The sequence below is a fragment of the Schistocerca gregaria genome, chromosome 1, assembly GCF_023897955.1.
Source record: "Schistocerca gregaria isolate iqSchGreg1 chromosome 1, iqSchGreg1.2, whole genome shotgun sequence".
Classification (NCBI taxonomy): domain Eukaryota; kingdom Metazoa; phylum Arthropoda; class Insecta; order Orthoptera; family Acrididae; genus Schistocerca; species Schistocerca gregaria.
This window is the reverse complement of record NC_064920.1, coordinates 316,422,935-316,443,047: the sequence shown is the minus strand read 5'-3', so window position 1 is coordinate 316,443,047 and position 20,113 is coordinate 316,422,935. Positions and strand designations below refer to the sequence as shown.

General features: G+C 43.2%; 1 protein-coding gene across 1 annotated transcript in view; it reads right to left on the bottom strand.

The window, feature by feature from the left end:
- Positions 1 to 20,113, bottom strand: part of LOC126343367 (vasopressin V2 receptor-like) — a 710,799-nt gene that overhangs the window by 281,869 nt on the left and 408,817 nt on the right. The window lies entirely within an intron of this gene.

Below are 20,113 nucleotides of genomic sequence, written 5' to 3'. Positions count from 1 at the left end.
GGAAGCAAAGGGAACTTAACAACAACAAAAATTGGTTCAAATGGCTCTCAGCACTATGGGACTTAACATCTGAGGTTATCAGTCCCATAGAACTTAGAACTACTTCAACCTAACTAACCTAAGGACATCAGATACATCCATGTCCGAGGCAGGATTCGAACCTGCGACCGTAGTGGTAGCGCGGTTCCAGACTGAAGCACCTAGAACCACTCGGCCACACTGGTCGCCACTTAACACCAAACATAAACATAGCCAAAGCGTTGCAGACAAACAAAAATTACACGAAGCGAAATGTAGTGTGAGGAGGGCTATACGAGAGGTATTCAATGAATTCGAAAGTAAAGTTCTATGTACTGACTTGGCAGAAAATCCTAAGAAATTTAGTTCTTATGTCAAAGCGGTAGGTGCCTCTCTGTGACCAAAATGGTACTGAAACAGAGGATGACAAGAGTAAAGGCCGAAATAGTAAATATATTTTTCCAAAGCTGTTTCACAGAGGAAGAATGCACTGTAGTTCCTACTCTAGATTGTCACACAGATGTCAAAATGGTACATATCGAAATAGATGACAGAGGGATAGAAAAACAATTCAAATCGCTCAAAAGAGGAAAGGCCGTTGGACCTGATGGGATACTACTTCGATTGTACACAGAGTACCTGAAGGAACTTGCCCCCTTCTTGCAGCGGTGTACCGTAGGTCTCTAGAAGTGCGTAGTGTTCCAAAAGATTAGAAAAGGGCACAGGTCATCCCCGCTTTCAAGAAGGGACATCGAACAAATGTGCAGAACTATAGACCTATATCTCTAACGTCGATCAGTTGTAGAATTTTGGAACACGTATTACGTTCGAGTATAATGAGTTTTCTGGAGACTAGAAATCAACTCTGTAGGAATCAGCATGGGTTTCGAAAAAGACGATCGTGTGAAACCCAGTTATCACTATTCGTCCACGAGACTCAGAGGGCCATAGACACGGGTTCCCAGGTACATGCCGTGTTTCTTGACATCCGCAAGGCGTTTGCTACAGCTCCTCATAGCCGTTTACTGAACAAAGTAAGAGCATATAGACTACCAGACCAATAGTGTGATTGGATTGAAGAGTCCCTGGATAAAAGAACGCAGCATGTCATTCTCAATGAAGAGAAGTCTTCCGAAGTAAGAGTGATTTCAGGTGTGCCGCAGGGGAGTGTCGTAGGACCGTTTCTGTTCACAATATATATATATATATATATATATATATATATATATATATATATATATATATATATGACCTTGTGGATAACATCGGAAGTTCACTGAGGCTTTTTTGGAAGATGCTGTAGTATATCGAGAGGTTGTAACAATGGAAAATTGCACTGAAATGCAGGAGGATCTGCAACGAATTGATGCATGGTGGAAGGAATGGCAATTGAATCTCAATGTAGACAAGTGTAATGTTCTGCGAATACATAGAAAGAAAGATCCCTTATCATTTAGCTACAATATAGCAGATCAGCAAGTGGAAGCGTTCAATTCCATAAATTATCAGGGAGCCGGCATTAGACTTTCGAAATGTGGTGCTACAGAAGAACGCTGAAGATTAGATGGTTAGATCACGTAACTAATGAGGAGGTATTGAATAGAATTGTGGAGAAGAGTAGTTTGTGGCACAACTTGGCAAGAAGAAGGGACCAGTTGGAAGGACATGATCTGAGACATCAAAGGATCACAAATTTAGCATTGGAGGGCAGCGTGGAGGGTAAAAATCGTAGAGGGAGACCAAGAGATGAAAACACTAAGCAGATCCAGAAAGATGTAGGTTGCAGTAAGTACTGGGAGATGAAGCTTACACAAGATAGAGTAGCATGGAGAGCTTCATCAAACCAGTCTCAGGACTGAAGACCACAACAACAACAACAACAACAACAACAGGCATTAGGAGTGGTTTAAAACCAAATGACCATATAAAATTAATCGTCAGTAAAGCAGACTGAGATTCATTGGAAGAATCCTAAGGAAATGCGCTCCGAAAACACAGGAAGTAGGTTACAGCACACTTGTTCGCCCACTGCTTGAATATTGCTCAGCAGTATGGGATCCGTACCGGATAGGGTTGATAGAAGAAGATCCAACGGAGAGCAGCGCGCTTCGTTACAGGATCATTTAGTAATCGCGAATGCATTGCGGAGATGATAGGTAAACTCCAGTGGAAGACTCTGCAAGAGAGACGCTCAGTAGCTCGGTATGTTTTTTTTTTTTTTTTTTTTTTTTTGAGGTTTCGGGAACATACCGTCACCGAGGAGTCAAGCAGTATATTGCTCCCTCATACGTATATTTCGCGAAGAGACCACGAGGATAAAATCAGAGAGACTACAGTCCACACAGAGGCATACCGACAATCTTTCTTTCCACGAACAATACGAGACTACAATAGAAGGGAGACCGATAGAGGTACTCAAGCTACCCCCCGCCACACACCGTCAGGTGGCTTGCGGAGTATGGATGTAGATGTAGATGTAGACGTCACTGACAAAAATTTCATTTCTTGGTTTTCAGTAGCTTAAGGAATGTCTTGCTGTTCATTTTATGTTGAGAAATGAAAGTATTTATCACTTTAGTATTCTCATTTTCTGTACTGTGTTTTCATTACTAACGAAACAAGAGAGAGAGAGCACCATGTTTTCGATGCCATTACTTGAACAATGAAAAAGGAAGGAAATTGTACGTAAAAAATCTAAGAGGACAACCAATTCCTTTTATCACAGCACTTGCGAGAGGGATTAACGTGTGCATGAACAGATGGTCAGGTTCCTCACCCATTTGCTGAGGAGTTGAGCTGGAGTGCTCGCGCAATACACCTCAAAGTAAAAACGGTAGGTAAGAGTAGTTCCTTCTGAGGAATGCGGTGCCAGAAGAATCAGAAGAAATAGTCGATGTTGCAATATATATGGGATAATCAAAGAGTTCCCGTCGAAGGCCATTCAGTTCAGAATCGGTATGGCAGTCAAGGAACTTCGCAATCACCCCATGGATGTAGCAAGTTTAAGATACCTATTTGGTAAAACACCGTGTACTGCTGCATAAAAAAGTCTGTATCTGACAGGAATCGTCGATCCTTCTAGGCCTTTTTTAAGGGACGAAGGAGTAATAATCACATAGGAAGAGACCAGGACTCCGGGAGAAACTTGTAATTCAACTAATGTATCAAGAATATTAAAAAAGCTGTGTGGTATTAAAATGCAGTTGTGATCAGCGCTTAACTTCTTAGTCTTTGGGATGTGAACTACGAGGCTCGACATTAAGCAGACGAAAAGTTAAGCCAGACATAAGCCTGCCGTCGTAACTCCAGCGTATCGAACGGCCTAGATTGGTTTACGGTATTTTAAGAACCATGGATGCGGATAAGGGACCTGCGGATCCCGATAGTATTGTCCTTATCCATATAGACCTCTAGCTAAGTACAGCAAACGATTACCGCGTAAACACAGAGGCATCCAGTTAGTCGATTTCTACGTTCAGATGGACTAGTCACGAGACGAATGGAGTTAAATTTGCTGGTGACACAAATCAAGTTAGAGATTGGTGTGGCAAATAGATGAGTAAAAATGAATTTTACACACTCTCAATCTCAGTAGAGTCAGTTTTTAGTGACTCCAATGAGACTGGAGTCTTGTAAGCTACGTGTTTCACACGGCCGCATTAGAGAACACTCCTCTGCATGTGTAAATTCGGATGTACATTATCCTTAGGGTGCGAAGTGTAGATGGCATCCCAGATGGGGCACCCTGGGAAACGTTGCGTCATGACTCAGCGGCGAAGAATCAACACAAAAACGGCGACCGAACGCACGACTGCTTCTCGGTCCAAGAAAAGGCGAACGAGAAGTAGGAGAGACCGCCCCGGCGGGAACAAGCAGGACATTAAGAAATTATGTACGAAGACGAAAGGAGAAATCCTGGAAAAAATCTTAGTAAGGGAAGAAGTAACTGTAGTGTTATTACAAAAAACATCTGATGAAGGAAACAATTTCGAAACTTAAAATCTCTGGTTTTACTTTGATTGAATATAAGCGATATGACAAACGTGGCCCAGCAACCCTCGTCCAACAAAATCTTACAGAAAACGTGAATACAGGCCGGAACATGCCATAATAATCAAAGTGAAAGAACTAACTCTTTACAATATGTACAAACCTCCATCTAAACTTTGGCCATTGGAGGTACTGCCCAAAGCCGAACACCCAGATGTGTACGCTGACGATTTCGATTCGCATCACACTCAATGGGGTTATTTAGAATGCAGTACAGAAGGTGAAAGGTTCAGTAACTGGGCTGACGGGAGAGATCTCCACCTACTGTGCGATCCGAAAGACCCAGCGGCCTTTTCATCAGGAGCATGGGGATCACAAACAACACCTTACTTGAAGTTCGTTGCAACGGGAGCAACGGGAAACGTGCTCAAAGCGCGAAGAAGGGTTTTACCGAAGTTCCCTAGAAGCCAACACCGACCTGTGATCGTCGAAGTGGGACTGCCAATTCCTGTCATACAAAGCCCTCCAATCTCACGATGGAATCTTCAACAGGCTGACTGGGAGGCATTTCGGACTCTCAGAGAGAGAACGGTGAAGCGTATTCCTCCACTAACAGAGAACTATGAGTGGTTCACTACTCTGATATATAAATCTGTACTGATAAGTATTCCATGCGGTGCGAGGAAAGAAAATACTCCGTGCTCGACGAGAGAGTGTGAATCATTATTGGAAGAATACCAGGGGACGGAAAACTATGAAGTTGCGGAACAACTGGTTCAAACATTGAACGAAGAACGCAGGTGTAGATGCATGTAAACGATGGAGAGCATGGATTTCACCCGTTCTAGCTGCAAGAGTTAGTGTTCGCTAAGATGATTAGGAGGAGCTACAATCCTACACGCACCACAGACGAGAATGACACCCATCCAGATGGCGTTGAACATAAAACAAACCTCGAAAATCCATCTAAGAACATCAGAAAAGAAAGACTTTGATCTAAGATAAAAGAGGTTATGAAGAACAAACAGGAGAGCACAGATCTGATAAAAGCTCGAGAGATTCAAGAGATCAATAACGCACTGACAGGAGTGAAGGCCGGAAAGGCAGCAAGAGTACACGGAATCCTACCAGATTTCCTTAAAAACCTAGGACCAGTAGAAAGTACTGGCTAGCAAAAGTTTTCTCTGAGTGCGTCAATCAGAACAAAATACCTACGATATGGAAAGAAACCAAGGTAGTAGCTGTCCTGAAACCAGTGAAGACTAAGGACAACCCCAAACATTTTAGACCAATTTCTCTTTTATGCGCTGCGTATAATTTATTTGAGACAATTCTGATGACCACTCTCCCCATATACAGGTTGAGTCACTAACTATTGTTACCAAGAATAACTCTGAAAGTATGATAGAAGCTGAAAAGTTTGGGACTGAAGTTACATGGGACAACGGGGGCCATAATACACTACTGGCCATTAAAATTGCTGCACCACGAAGATGACGTGCTACAGACGCGAAATTTAACTGACACGAAGAAGATTAGCTTTTCAGAGCATTCACACAAGGCTGGCGCCGGTGCTGACATGATGATAGTTTCCAACCGATTTCTCATACACAAACAGCAGTTGACCGGCGTTGCCTGGTGAAACGTTGTTGTGATGCCTCGTGTAAGGAGGAGAAATGCGTACCATCACGTTTCTGACTTTGATAAAGGTCGGATTGTAGCCTATCGGGATTGCGGTTTCATTCGATCCCTGCGAAACTCTACATTTCAGAAGAATAATGCACAACCGCATGTTGCAGGTCCTGTACGGGCCTTTCTGGATACAGAAAATATGCGACTGCTGCTCTGATCAACACATTCTCCAGATCTCTCACCAACTGAAAGCGTCTGGTCAATGGTAGCCGAGCAACTGGCTCGTCACAATACGCCAGTCACTACTCTTGATGAACTGTGGTATCGTGTTGAAGCTGCATGGGCAGCTGTACCTATACGCGCCATCCAAGCTCTGTTTGACTCAATGCCCAGGCGTACGAAGGTCGTTAATTACGGCTAGAAATGGTTGTTCTGGGTACAGATTTCTGAATATATATGCACCAAAATTGCGTGAAAATGTAATCACATGTCAGTTCTAGTATAATATATTTGTCCAATGAATAACCGTTTATCATCTGCATTTCTTCTTGGTGTAGCAATTTTAATGGCCATTAGTGTATGACGGTTTTTTATTACTAGGTGGGGTCGCTTCAGAGATACGAAGACCAACTTTTTTTTTAATGAGATGCTAATGTTTGGTACTTATCTCTGATAGCGGCTGTGGAGACGAGTCCAATTATGTGTAAGGTCTTTGAAGGTCAACGAAGGTCACAAAGGTGGCATGAACGTCCATTTACAGAAGGTGTTCGAAGTGATGACCATTGTTATCATTCCAGTGCTCCAGTTTTCTTATCTTGGATTGAGTGGTATTCCTTATCACATCGGCACTTACCGAAGAACATGCTGTGACAATTATCTCTTGCATATTATTAGTTGTGGTTGAAATGTCTTTATAAACAGTGTCTATTACGAATCTCCATAAGAAAAAACCCAGACGCGTCGAGTCTGGTGAACGAGACGGCCACGACACATCTCCTCCGCGTCCAATGCAACGATTTGGGAATTGTCTCTGCAGCTAATTTCTAACCGTCAGAGTGTCGGACACCCATCGTTTTGATACCACATTCTGTTCCTTGTTCGTAAAGGTATTTCTTCCAATAACAGAACTAATGTTTCTTGTAAGATTTCCTTCGATGAAATAGGGTCCTATAATTCAGTCCTCCAGAATGCCACACCATACATTCAGCGACCGCGGTTTTTGGTGTGCAACTTGACGCAGCCAACATGGATTTTCAGTTGTCCAATAATGCATGTTATGCAAATTAACATTTTCATGGTTCGCGAATGTAGCCTCGTGAGTAAATAAAATCAAATTAATAAATGCGATATGACACTGAATCTGAAGTTGAGCCCATCGGCAGAATACAATGCGACGCATACAATCCGTACCAGTTACTTTTTCGTGAAGACTGATATGGTAAGGATAATATTTATGGTGATGCAGAACACGAACAACATTACTCTGGCTCATGCCAGAAGCCCTTGCGATTTGGCGCGAACTAACAAGAGCATCGCGAACCACAATGGCAAGAGTACCAATTTTCGTTTCCTCTTTAGTAACTCTCCTTTTCCGGACATGTTTCCTATGTGGTAAATATCCAGTTGTTCTCAATTTATCAGACACAAATTGAAATGTACGACGTGTAGTTTGGCTACATTGAGCTTATCTGTCAGCGTATAAGTATCTAGCGTGTCAGGACTCCATGTGCTGTAATTTACCTTTATTTCTTAATTATACATTTTTTCTTGTGTAGGTCCTTTTAAGAGGGCATGGGTATGTTTCAATGTTGCTTAGGCGCATAGTATGAAACTGAGTTGGCAACACTGCCACAAGTAAGCTTTACCATTTTGAAAGGTGCACCCAAGGTCTCCAATCCGCGCTGCGTAGGGACCTCTGTTGTTGTCTGACGGCTCCCGTGTTCCTAGAAAGCACTGTTGTTGCCGGTGAGTAGGGCAGCCAGTCTCAAGTCACCGCATGCCTCCCCGATCCTTTGTGCTCTATAGGTGGCGAGAGCAGCGCTCAGGGCTGCTTTTCCGCTCACGTGTGACATCAGCTGCCACCTCTTTTAGTTGCTGGATCTCAACGTTCTCCCTCCGTTGCTGTTTGGCACCGTGCAGGAAGAAAGCCTGCGACAGCTGATGTGCGGGGGCGAGAAAACAGTCCTTCCTCTCACCTTCATCCGTTCCGCGGCTGTTCATGGTCTGTTTACTGAATGTTCGAACATAATGCCTTGGAAGTGGATTTTAGGGTCATGCCTGAAGTGTTTCGCACTTCACAGTGTACGGTCTCCCAGTTTCTGTGATTTTTCTATGTACTTAACCGGTGAGTAAAATGAAAACTTTATTGAAACGTGCATGCAGACAGTATATTCACACTGGAATCACGAAACTGATGAGAAAACATTATCATAGCCGACGTTTTAACTTAACAAAACGGAACGCTTATCGCGATGCAAAACGCGGTTCGACAGATGCACGTACAGTACTAGTACTACTACTTTTGATACAACAACTATTGAAAAATGGTGTACAGAAATAATCCAAAATTATTCCGGACGTTTCATTCCAACGAAGAGATGAGACAATTAATACTCTATCTGATCAAAAGTACACCTATTAGTGGACTGTAATATAGGACGCATCCACTCTCCACCTTTATGTCAACTGCAGCTCTCGTGGGGACACTTTTAAACAAGTGTCTATAGAGGAATCACATCCCACTCTTCAAGAGCCGAAACCAGAGAACGTAGTGATGCTGGGCGCTGGGGTTTTGCAACGAATAAGACGTTCTAAATCACACGAATGGTGGTCTTTTGGGTTGAGGTCGGGACTCTGAGCAGGACAGTCCATTTCATAAATGTTATTGTCCACAAACCACTGCCTGCTTTATGACAGGGCGCATTGTGATGTTGATACGAACAATAGTCGTGAAACTTCCTGGCAGGCTCGAACTCCGGGACCTTTGCCTCCGCGGGCAAGTGCTCTAACAACTGAGCTACCCACGCACGACTCATGCCCCGTCCTCACAGCTTTACTTCTGCCAGCACCTCGTCTCCTACCTCCCAAACTTTACAGAAGCTCTCCTGCGAACCTAGCAGAACTAGCACTCCTGAAAGAAAGGATATTGCGGAGAAATGGCTTAGCCAGAGCCTGGGGCCATTCCTAGTTTGTATGTGGCCTTCAGTCGAGTTTTCACGCTGTTTAGATTAAAGATTGAAAACCTTTGTCTCGGCCTTAATCTGTAACACTGTTGTTGATTAATGTGAGGCCTTCAGCCGAGTTCTATGGGAGCTTTCAGCCTATTTGTATTGAAGACAATTTTTCTTTTTCCTAAGGAAGAACTCCTACACCTCAATTCCTTGCTTAGGTTTTGTACCATGGATTTTCGATGTGGCCTTCAGCCAACCTAAATTAAATCAAAGGAGGTCTTTCGTTAAAACCTTGAGAGTTACTGATTCTTGCTTGTGTGATTGTCTGTTTTAAGAAATAAGGTTTATATGTTGAGTGCAACGGGCAGTAACTTATCGTGGCACCATTCCAGAAATATAACCTCATCCGCTCTGCCCTGCTAGCCCAGGGATTTCAAAACCTATCTTAGTAGGGAAGCATAAATATACAATCGTATTTACTTGAAATAATTTTGGACTACCAGTTGTTGTCCAGAGACCAACTGAACACAGATGCAAAACAATATGTATTTAAAAAAAGGACAAGTTCATAATGTTGTAAGTAGACTTAGTAAACGTAATACAATCAAATGAATGTAGTTGGAGTCAACTGTACCACATGAGCTTTGCGACACAAGGAATTATTTTGAAATTAAGTAATTTTCTCACTAAAACAGAAATCTATTTTAACGGCATTAGTTCTCTCAGAAACACTATTAGCTGAGAGTCAAATTCACAAGAGCTGACACAACGTGTCCCTTACAACACAGGAATCAATGATCAAAATCTTAAGTCTACAACGTACAAGGCGTTCCAAAAAGTAACACCTCCGGATTTTCTATGTGAAAAACTCTTAAAGGCTTTTAAAAAACATAAACTTTATTAACATTCTACATTTTTTTCTTATGTCTAGATATTTGTTTTTTACCGTAGTTACCCTGGCGTTTAACACAAGAGACGTGTTTGTTGATTACGTCACTGTAAAATGGTTGACATTTATTGACGATATCAAATATCATCTCTGCTTATCCCACTTCATTATTGTTAAAGTGAAATTCTCGACGGCGTTCTTTAAGTTTTGGAAACAGATGAACACGGATGAGTCAAATCGGGTCTATGATGAACCGATTTGGAGGGCGATCGATGACAGTGAATCTTAGGCTTCAGACTGCTGCGACAGTACTCGTGTGTAGTCTGGCATTGTCATAGTTAAGGAGAGAGTGGTGCAAGCGTGGGCGAACTATTCGAATTCGAAACTTGATTACAGAAGGCAATTACTCACACACAGACGTAGTTACAGTACACACCGACGTGTCAAAAGCTAGAATTTGCAAGAGGGTTGCAAAAAGCATCAGCGGAGCGAAAAAGTCGATCGAGTAATATTCATGGCATGTAATACCCTTAACTGATATTGAGAACAGAATAAAAAATCGATGTCATTATTTATCAGTACACCCATTGTATCAACCAACTTCCCTATGAAAGCTTTAAACTTGCTCTACGACCTCACGTATGGAACAATTCCAAACTCGCGATGTGAAATGGACTCGTGAAATAATCTATACCATCGGATCAAAATTATCCGGATGCTCTTATGCACTGCGGAATTGGGCAATATATGTGAAGGCAGTGGACCCGCCAGTGTAAAAGGAGGCGTCGAGTACTGCATCGCCAGCAGAGAAATAGTAACAGCGGAATAGGGACGTCAGAAGAGCTCAGTGCCTTGGAACACTGACTAATCACTGGATGGCACAACAGAAACAAGTGAATCAGGAACATTTCAACACTTCTGAAGCTGCCAGGTCGACTGCTGGTGATGTGAGTGTTACGTGGAAAAGCGGGTGGAACAACAGCTAAACCGAGAACAGGTAGACCTCATGCATTGAGAGGCAAGGGACCATCAAGTGTGGTTGTAAAAAAATCGTGGAAAACTAGCGGAAGGAATCACTCATGAGTTCGAAAATACTACACAGTCCAGCTAGCAGAACCACAGTTCATAGAATTAAAAAGAATGAGCTGCAATCGTCGAGAAGTTCCCCATAACTCAAACATTTCTGCTATGAATGTTAAGCGATGCATTAGGTGTATAACATTTATGGCTCAGGGAGCTGTAGAATTTATGTCCACTGTATGTAACTATCGTAATGAATTACGTTTTTGCGAACAATGCAAAGTGCAGAGTGTAAATAGGAAGTTTACTTTCATATGTGATTGTAAATTACGTAGAAAGTTTTATGAACAAATATTATAATTGTTACTTATTGGAAATATGTAAGTGTGACACGGTAGGCGTCACATTAATATAACATTATGTCAATGGTTTATGGCTTTATTACGTCTTTCGTTAAACAAAAGTCGTTGGCATCCGTTTCTGGATCTGAGCTTCTCATGATGCAGCACTGCGAGCCTTAGCGCACTCACTAGACAGTTTCTTATAGCCTCAATGTTTCCCCTGTTGTCCCAGTTACAACACCACCTCTACTTCCACCGTTTCATCACTACCAACGTACAGTACACGAGCACGTTATTTACGTTTTGTAAAGAGATGAAAGCGGATGGGGTCAAATGGGGACGTACGGGGGATGATCGATGGCAGCGAACCCAAAGGATTGTTTCAGATAATGCAGCACTCATGTGTGGGCAGACCATGTCATGCTGAAGAAGAACATTTCCTGCTTTCAGTTTGCTGACAGTGTCTCATGTACCGGCATAGTTATATTCCATCATAGTTACATTACACACCATTACATTACGCTCTATAATTGGAGCCCTCTAGCGAGCGCGGGTTGCAACTAGCGTCAACGAAACGAGAGAGTCGACAGACTGATGTGAATGACAGGTAATACCTCAACCGATACTGACAACAGAATAACAAATTCGGAGCCATTACTTGTCAGCACACTCTCGTTGTTTATGAATGTAGAATCCTTGTACTTCTAATATATTGAGGAGTCAAACAAAACTGCCTAATATTGTGTAGGGCCCACGTGAGTACGCAGAAGTGACGCAACACGTTGTTGCACGGACTCGACTAACGTCTGCACTAGTGCTAAAGGCAATTGGCACTATGAATCCTGCAGGGCTGTCCATAAATTGGTAAGAGTACGAGGGGATGGAGATTTCTTATGAACAGCACGTTGCGAGGCATTCCAGATAAGCTGAATAATGTTCATGTCTTGGGAGCCTGGTGGCCAGGGGAAGTGTTTAAACTCAGAAGAGTGTTCCTGGAGCCACTCTGTAGCAATTCCGGACGTGTAGCGAGTCGCATTGTCTTGCTGGAATTATCCAAGTCCGTCGGAATGCGCAATGGACATAAATGGATGCAGGTGATCAGACAGGATGCTTGCTTTTAAAGCAACACACAACATTTCTATTACTACTAATAATTACGTAGGCACCCAAGTCATTTTGCATGGGCCATTGGGGTTTCGTGGTGCAATTTTGAACTTCACTCTCGCTAACAAGGATACGAATAAACACTGTAACGGCTGGGTCACCGTACTCTTGTACGTGGACCAAAAGTCGATAAATTAAAATGGCTAGATAATTTCAGCGCACGTGATGTCATAGTTTATCGGACATTTCAGATTTGTGAAGTTAACAACAGAGATAAGGGTTGATCGTATTACATGTCGACTATGATTTTGGTTCTCAATACCAGGAATCATCGTAAAATAAATGAATCGGATTCTGTCTCAGTGTGGGTGAAAGGTGTTGACAACTGTAAAAAGATCGGACACGTTGGTGATCTGACTCATTATTATTCCTCAGGGGTCCCAGTCACTCAAACTGCACACGCTCCATACCATTACAGAGCCTCCACCAACTTGTATAGTCCCCTGCTAACATGCAGGGTCCTTGGATTCATGAGGTTGTCTCCATACCCGTACACGTCTATCCGCTCATCAGACCAGGCAACATGTTTCCGGGCATCATCAGTCCTATGTCGTTGTTCACGGGCCCAGGCTAGCCGTAAAGCTTTGTGTCGTGAAGGGTACACGAGTGGGGCTTTGGCTCCGAAAGCCCATATCGATGATGTTACGTTGAATTTTTCGCACGCTGACACTTGTCGATTGAAATCTGCAGCAGTTTGTGGAAGGGTTGCACTTCTGTCCGGTTGAAGGATTCTGTTTAGTCGTTGTTGGTCCCGTTCTTCCAGGATCTTCATCCGGCTGCAGCGATGTCAAAGATTTCATTTTTTACCTGATTCCTGATTTTTGACGGTACACATTTGAAATGGTCGTACGGCAAAATCCCCACTTCATCGCTACCTCGGAGATGATGTGTCCCATCGCTCGTGCGACGGCTGTAACATCACGTTCTAACTCACTTAAATCTTGGTAACCTGGAATTGTAGCAGTAGAAACCGATATAACAACTGCGCAAGGAACTTTTGTTTTATATACACTTTTCCAACCGCAGCGCTGTATTCTGCTTGTCACACATCTCTGTATTTGACTAAGCATTGATTTTTTCGGGTTCATAACCATTTTAGTTTTATCTGTTATTATTTTATGTCGTGATTTGATGTACTGACACGTTCCATGACCTTGGAGATTTGCTCCTCAATTTGGTGCTACGGAATTTGACGTGTAAATGAAAATATAAATATACCAGTTTCTTCCGCGCGTCAGTGTATTTTGAAATGCTTCACCTGTAACAATTTGCTTTCTGGTGCAAGGTCATTTACCAGTGAACCTATTGATAAACGTATTTGCTTATTGCAGGTAGTCTGAAATTTTTAATCTGCGAAGCTACCGTTGGTTTTCTATTAATTAGTCCTTTCCTAATTAGGAATGACCTGCATTTGACCGTGCGGCATCGGACTTTGGAAGCATAACGATCGCGTGCAGTAGCTGCTCAGTAATACTTTTTCTACCACACTACACCTCGTTAAAATATGTCTGTACACGCAAGCTACCATACAAACAGACATGGTTAATTTGAATTTTGTTTGCGTAAATGAGGAAATATTATCTGAGCTGTAAACTGTGTTGTCACTTTGATATCACTGACGGAGGAACCTTAACATCATCTATAGAACAACATAAAGAAATCGTTTGGTTCTGGCTACACTCATAAACACACAGATCACAGTAACATATAAGCCATTTCACAATTATTTGTATGTACATATAATTAATATTCAGAAGTTAATTTATAGTTAACGTGCGTTGGGGTGAAGGCTCAACGCGCACTGTCGTGGCTGTTGTTTTAATCAGAAAGATGCGAAACATTTGTTTGTAAGCTGTTACAGCGAGCAAAGCTAGGAAGAATGTAATTTTATTGTAATGATTTTTGTAACTGTGTAACATAGTGAACGTAATCCTTACAACTTTCCTTGATACTTAAAAACACTTGAATTTTGGTGAAAGCAAGAAAGACATACTATTCCACTAATTTTAATCAGCACAGTGTCTGTGCTTTGTGATACAGAATTTGAGACGTTACCTTTTGATGCCCACATCTTGGCGTGGTTCACAGCTAGATGATATTTTAGACGGAGAAAACTAGAATTATGATTCTTACACATCTTTTGAGGTTAGAAATTCCTTTTCCATAGTATTGCTTTACTCTAGTAACTGTTGAATATGAAAAATGATGTTATCTGATTTAATTAGATTACATTTCATTATTATTACTTTGCTTTTGCTGATATCCATCTTAATATCCTCCTTTCAAGACACTGAGCATTTCATTCCAAGTCCTTTGCTGTCTCTGAGAGAATTATAGTGTCACCGGCAAACCTCAAGGTTTTTACTGCTTTTACCGGGTCTTTAATTCCTACTCCTTGCGCAGTTTAAAGATTGAATGACTCCAGGAATATGCCGGCCGGGGTGGCCAAGCCGTTCTAGGCGCTACAGTCTGGAACCGCGCGACCGCTACGGTCGCAGGTTCGAATCCTGCCTCGGGCATGGATGTGTGTGATGTCCTTAGGTTAGTTAGGTTTAAGTAGTTCTAAGTTCTAGGGTACTGATGACCTCAGATGTTAAGTCCCATAGTGCTCCAAGCCATTTGAACCTTAATATCAGCATGCCAGACGTTCGTCTTACGTCTTACATTGATTTCTGTGGTTATTTCACTCAGTGTGGCTTGCCTGTTACCACTAACAAGTCTACGCCGCCAGTCATTAGGTTGTTCGTGGTGATAGCTAATGCCTGAAATTTGGTATTCTCGGCGTACCCTTGACCCTGCGGATCACGAAATAATGAATTCCCTAACGAATGAGCTTTTCACTCTGCAGCGGCGTGTGCGCTGATATGAAACTTCCTGGCAGATTAAAACTGTGTGCCGTACCGAGACTCGAACTCGGGACCTTTGCCTTTCGCGGGCAAGTGCTCTACCAATCGAGCTACCCAAGCACGACTCACGCCCCGTCGTCACAGCTTTGGAATATAGGAGACGAGGAATACTGGCAGAACTAAAGCTGTGAGGACGTGGCGTGAGTCGTGCGGGTAGCTCAGTTGGTAGAGCACTTGCTCGCGAAAGGCAAAGGTCCCGAGTTCGAGTCTCGGTCCGGCACACAGTTTTAATCTGCCAGGAAATTTCAATTCCGTATTGATTCCCGAAATGGAATGTCCACTGCGTGTAACTCTATCTGCCACTTCGCGTTCCAAGTGCTAATTTTCTTCGAGAGACCATAATCACGTAGGAAACGTCACCTCATCAATCACCAGAGTACAAATGACAGTTCTGCCAATGCACTTCCCTTTGATACCCCGTGTATATTTGCATATCGCCATCCAATTACTTGTCGCCTCAGTGTACATCACAACGTTATTGTAGTCAACAATTTCCAAGTGTTATGAAATATTATAATGCGGGAATGGTATTTTTTTGGTTTTGAAGTAATTTACAGCTACATGTATGTATGTTTTCCGCAAACCACTATGTAGCGCATGGCGCAGCATAAATCTTATCTTTTACGTATTCGATTATCGTACTGAGCTAGGGACATATGGCTTCTGAACTGGAAATCGAAATGTCGTGTGGCTAGGGCCCCCCGTCGGGTAGACCGTTCGCCTGGTGCAAGACTTTTGAGTTGACGCCACTTCGGCGACTTGCGCGTCGACGAGGGTCAGATGGTGATGATAGGGACAACACAACACCCAGTCCCTGAGCGGAGCAAATCGCCGACCCAGCCGGGAATCGAACCAGGACCCCTTGGCATGACAGTCACCTTGTTCTCATGATCCCTACACGATATATCGGGTTATCAAAAAGTCAGTATAAATTTGAAAACTGAATAAATCACGGAATAATGTAGATAGAGAGGTACAAATTGACACACATGCTTAGAACGACATAGGGTTTCATTAGAACCAAAAAAATACAAAAGTTCAAAAAATGTCCGACAGATGGCTCTTCATCTGCTCAGAATAGCAATAATTAGCATAACAAAGTAAGACAAAGCAAAGATGACGTTCTTTACAGGAAATGCTCCATATGTCCACCATTATTCCTCAACAATAGCTGTAGTCGAGGAATAATGTTGTGAACAGCACTGTAAAGCATGTCCGGAGTAAAGGTGAGGCATTGGCGTCGGATGTTGTCTTTCAGCATCCCTAGACATGTCGGTTGATCACGATACACTTGCGACTCCAGGTAACCCCAAAGCCAATAATCGCACGGACTAATGTCTGTGGACCTGGGAGGTGGGAGGCCAAGCATGACGAAAATGGCGGCTGAGCAAACGATCATCGCCAAACGACTCGCGCAAGGGATCTTTCACGCGTCTAGCAATATGGGGTGGATCTCCATCCTGCATAAACATCGTATGTTCCAGCAGGTGTTTATTAGCCAGGCTGGGGATGATGCGAATCTGTAATATATCGGCGTACCTCTCACCCATCACGGTAGTAGTTACAAAACCAGAGTCACACATTTTCTCGAAGGAAAAAGGCCAGATAACGGTAGATGTAAATCCAAACCATACTGTGACTTTCTCGTCATGCAATGGTGTTTACACGACAGTTCTAGGATTTTCGGTTGACCAAATTCTGCAGTTGTGGGCGTTGACAGACCCTCGGAGCATGAAATGAGTTTCGTCGGTCCACAACACTTCACCCAACCAATCGTCATTTTCCGCCATCTTTTGAAACGCCCACACCGCAAATGCCCTCCGCTTCACTAAATCGCCAGGTAACAGTTCATGATGCCGATGGATTTTGTACGGATAGCATCGGAGGGTGCGCCTCAGTGCCAGCCAAACAATAGTGTATGGAATGCCGGTGCGACGCGCGACTGCACGAGCGCTGACTTCCCCGTGCATAGACGAAACCGCTACAGTCTCCATTTCTTCCTGAACTGTCTCAGCAACATTACGCCTTGTGCTCGGTCGGCCACAAAGGGGTCTATCGTCTAAACAATCCGTGGCTTCGAACTTCGAAATCATTCTCGCCACAGCTGCATTTGTCAACGGACTTTTACCCGTTCGAATCCCCTTCCTATGGCGATAGGCTCGTAACGCTGAACTAGCACATTCCCCATTCTGGTAATACAGCTTCACTAAAAGCGCCTTTTCAGGTAACGTCAACATGCTGCGACTGCTGGGGCATCTGCTTCTCTCTCTCATTACAATTCCTTTTATACACGCCAGACGCGGTGGCCGTGCGGTTCTGGCGCTGTAGTCCGGAAGCGCGGGGCTGCTACGGTCGCAGGTTCGAATCCTGCCTTGGGCATGGGTGTGTGTGATGTCCTTAGGTTAGTTACGTTTAAGTAGTTCTACGTTCTAGGGGACTTATGACCTAAGATGTTGAGTCCCATAGTGCTCAGAGCCATTTGAACCTTTTATACACGATTGTCATGTGCAGTCACTGACGTTTTTCTGTTCAGCGCCATCTGTCGGACATTTTGTGAACATTGTTTGCTTTTGTTCTAATAAAACCTCATGTCATTCCAAGCATGTGTGTCAATTTTTACTTCTCTATCTACATTATTCCGTGGTTTATTAAATTTTCAAATTTATACTGACTTTTTGAACACCCGGTATAATTACGATGGGGGTAGCATGATGGTTGAGCAGTCTTCTTCGAATATTGGTTGCAATGACAAAAAAATCGCATCACCAAGAAGGAGTTGTGCGGTATGAACGAGAGTGAGAGTTCATAGACGTTTTTCTACATCTGAAGATGATGTCTATCCAAATTTCGAGCCTGTCACCTAAGAGGATGCAAACCCGTTTAAATACACGCTATAAGCGCCAGTTCAAATACACGCTACAAGCGTCGTGAGGCGTGAGTCTTAGTTACCTCTGAGATCGAACGAGGTGAGTTGATGTTAGTGACGAATGCCTTTAACGCAACAACGACGCTGTACCTCAATGGGTTTGAACGACATTGAGTAATAGGAGTACGAGAAGCTGGATTTACCTTCAATGATACTGCAGAAAGACTTGACAAGAATGTAACCACTGACTGCTGGCAGCGGTGGTCACGCGAATATATGGTCGCTCCAGACGACCAAGTGACGCTGCCGAGAGGGGAGACCATTATGTTTGAGCTACATCTCTGGCGCTCCGTACTTCATCTGCAGCAGCAATCCGAATGGAAGTTTCTACCACGGTTACGCAACGATCTGCTGAAAATCGTTTACTTCAAGGACAGCTTCGAGCCAGACGCCCTGTAGTGTGCGTTCGACTAACCCCAAACCGCCGCCATTTACAGCTTCAGTAGTGTCAAGCGCAAGCTCACTTGGAGGGCAAGTTGGAGGCATGCAGGGTGGTTCTGCCTCAGTTAGAAGCAGAGCAGTTGAGGGCGTGCAACCAGCCTGTCTGCGTACTGGACATGTTGGACCTGCACTTAGTATTATGGTCTGGCTCGCAGTTTCGTATGACTGCACGAGCACACTCATGGTTATATCACGCACCCTGATCGCAGATTTGGGCGTCAATGTAGTGATTCGACCTGTCGTGTTGCTATTCGTGAACAGCATTCCAGGGGGTGTTCTCCAACACGATAACTCTCGTCCACGTAACGCTGATTTATCTCAACATTCTGCACAGTGTGTCTACATGTTGCCTTGGCCCGCTCGATCACCACATCTGTCTCCAATCGAGCACATCTGGAACATCATCGGATAACATTTCCAGCGTCATTCACAAACAGCAGTAACCATCTATTGACCGACCAAGTGCAACAGTGGATGAAATTTCAACACAATGTAAGCACGTTTGTACGCTTGAAATCAACATTCTGGCTGTTACAGCGGTTGTTACTGTACCAGCATTTCACATTTGCAATGGCGTATCTCTCACTTGCATTAACCTGTGATCTTGCGATGTTAATCACTTAAATATGTTACCTAAGCTAATGTATTTTCGAAATTTCATTATTATACATTAATTATTTTTTGGTGCTGCAATTTTTTCGTCGAGTATACCAAACAGGGTTCCGCGAGAACTATATCATCTTCCTTCCAAGGATTCTCGTTCAATATGACTAAACGTTTCTTTACACTTTTGTATGAGCCTTAATGACCTTTAGTAATCATAGCAGTGCGACTCTGAATTCGTGAGATGTCTGTGGCAGTTCTGAAGATCACCGCGAACAAATCATATATTTCTGTAAAACGGAGAGGAGCATCTTACAAAGGCGCAATATTGACATTCCGACAGTACTGTCGTTTAATTCTTTGGGTCTCAAATTATTCTCTGCATTTTCTTTTATGTCATTTAGCTGCGTACAAAAATTTACTTGTTTTCGATGCGTGTGAAGGGCTGACACGTTTACGGCTGTACCGGAGGATTATATTTACTGAAATTTTCAACAGCAAGTGGGCGTCTCTTTTGGGCCTTCTCTGAAGTTGTCTCTACCTACATACTACGCGTGTGATAGCCTTTGCCGGCCGCTGTGACCGAATGGTTCTAGGCGCTTCAATTCGGAACCGCGCTGCTGGTACGGTCGCAGGTTCGAATCCTGCCTCAGGCATGGAAGTGTGGGGTGTCCTTAGTTTAGTTAGGTTTAAGTAATTCTACGTCTTGTGGACTGATGACCTCAGATGTTAAGTCCCATAGTATTTAGAGCCATTTGAACCATTTTTTGTGATACCTTTTCTGCGTCATTGCAAATAGCATGTACACCATTTATTTCCATCATGTCGACCATTACCGTTTCGATGACCGCCTGAATGCTAGTGGATGGTGCGTCATGTATAACGGTACTTCGCGGGCAGGCGTGTTAATTAGCATCATATTAATTAAAATGGGGGATAAATAGACTTTGTTTTGGAAGAATTAAAAAGGGGAAAGTAATACGAAACTTTAATAACTGCACAGTATTACTAAG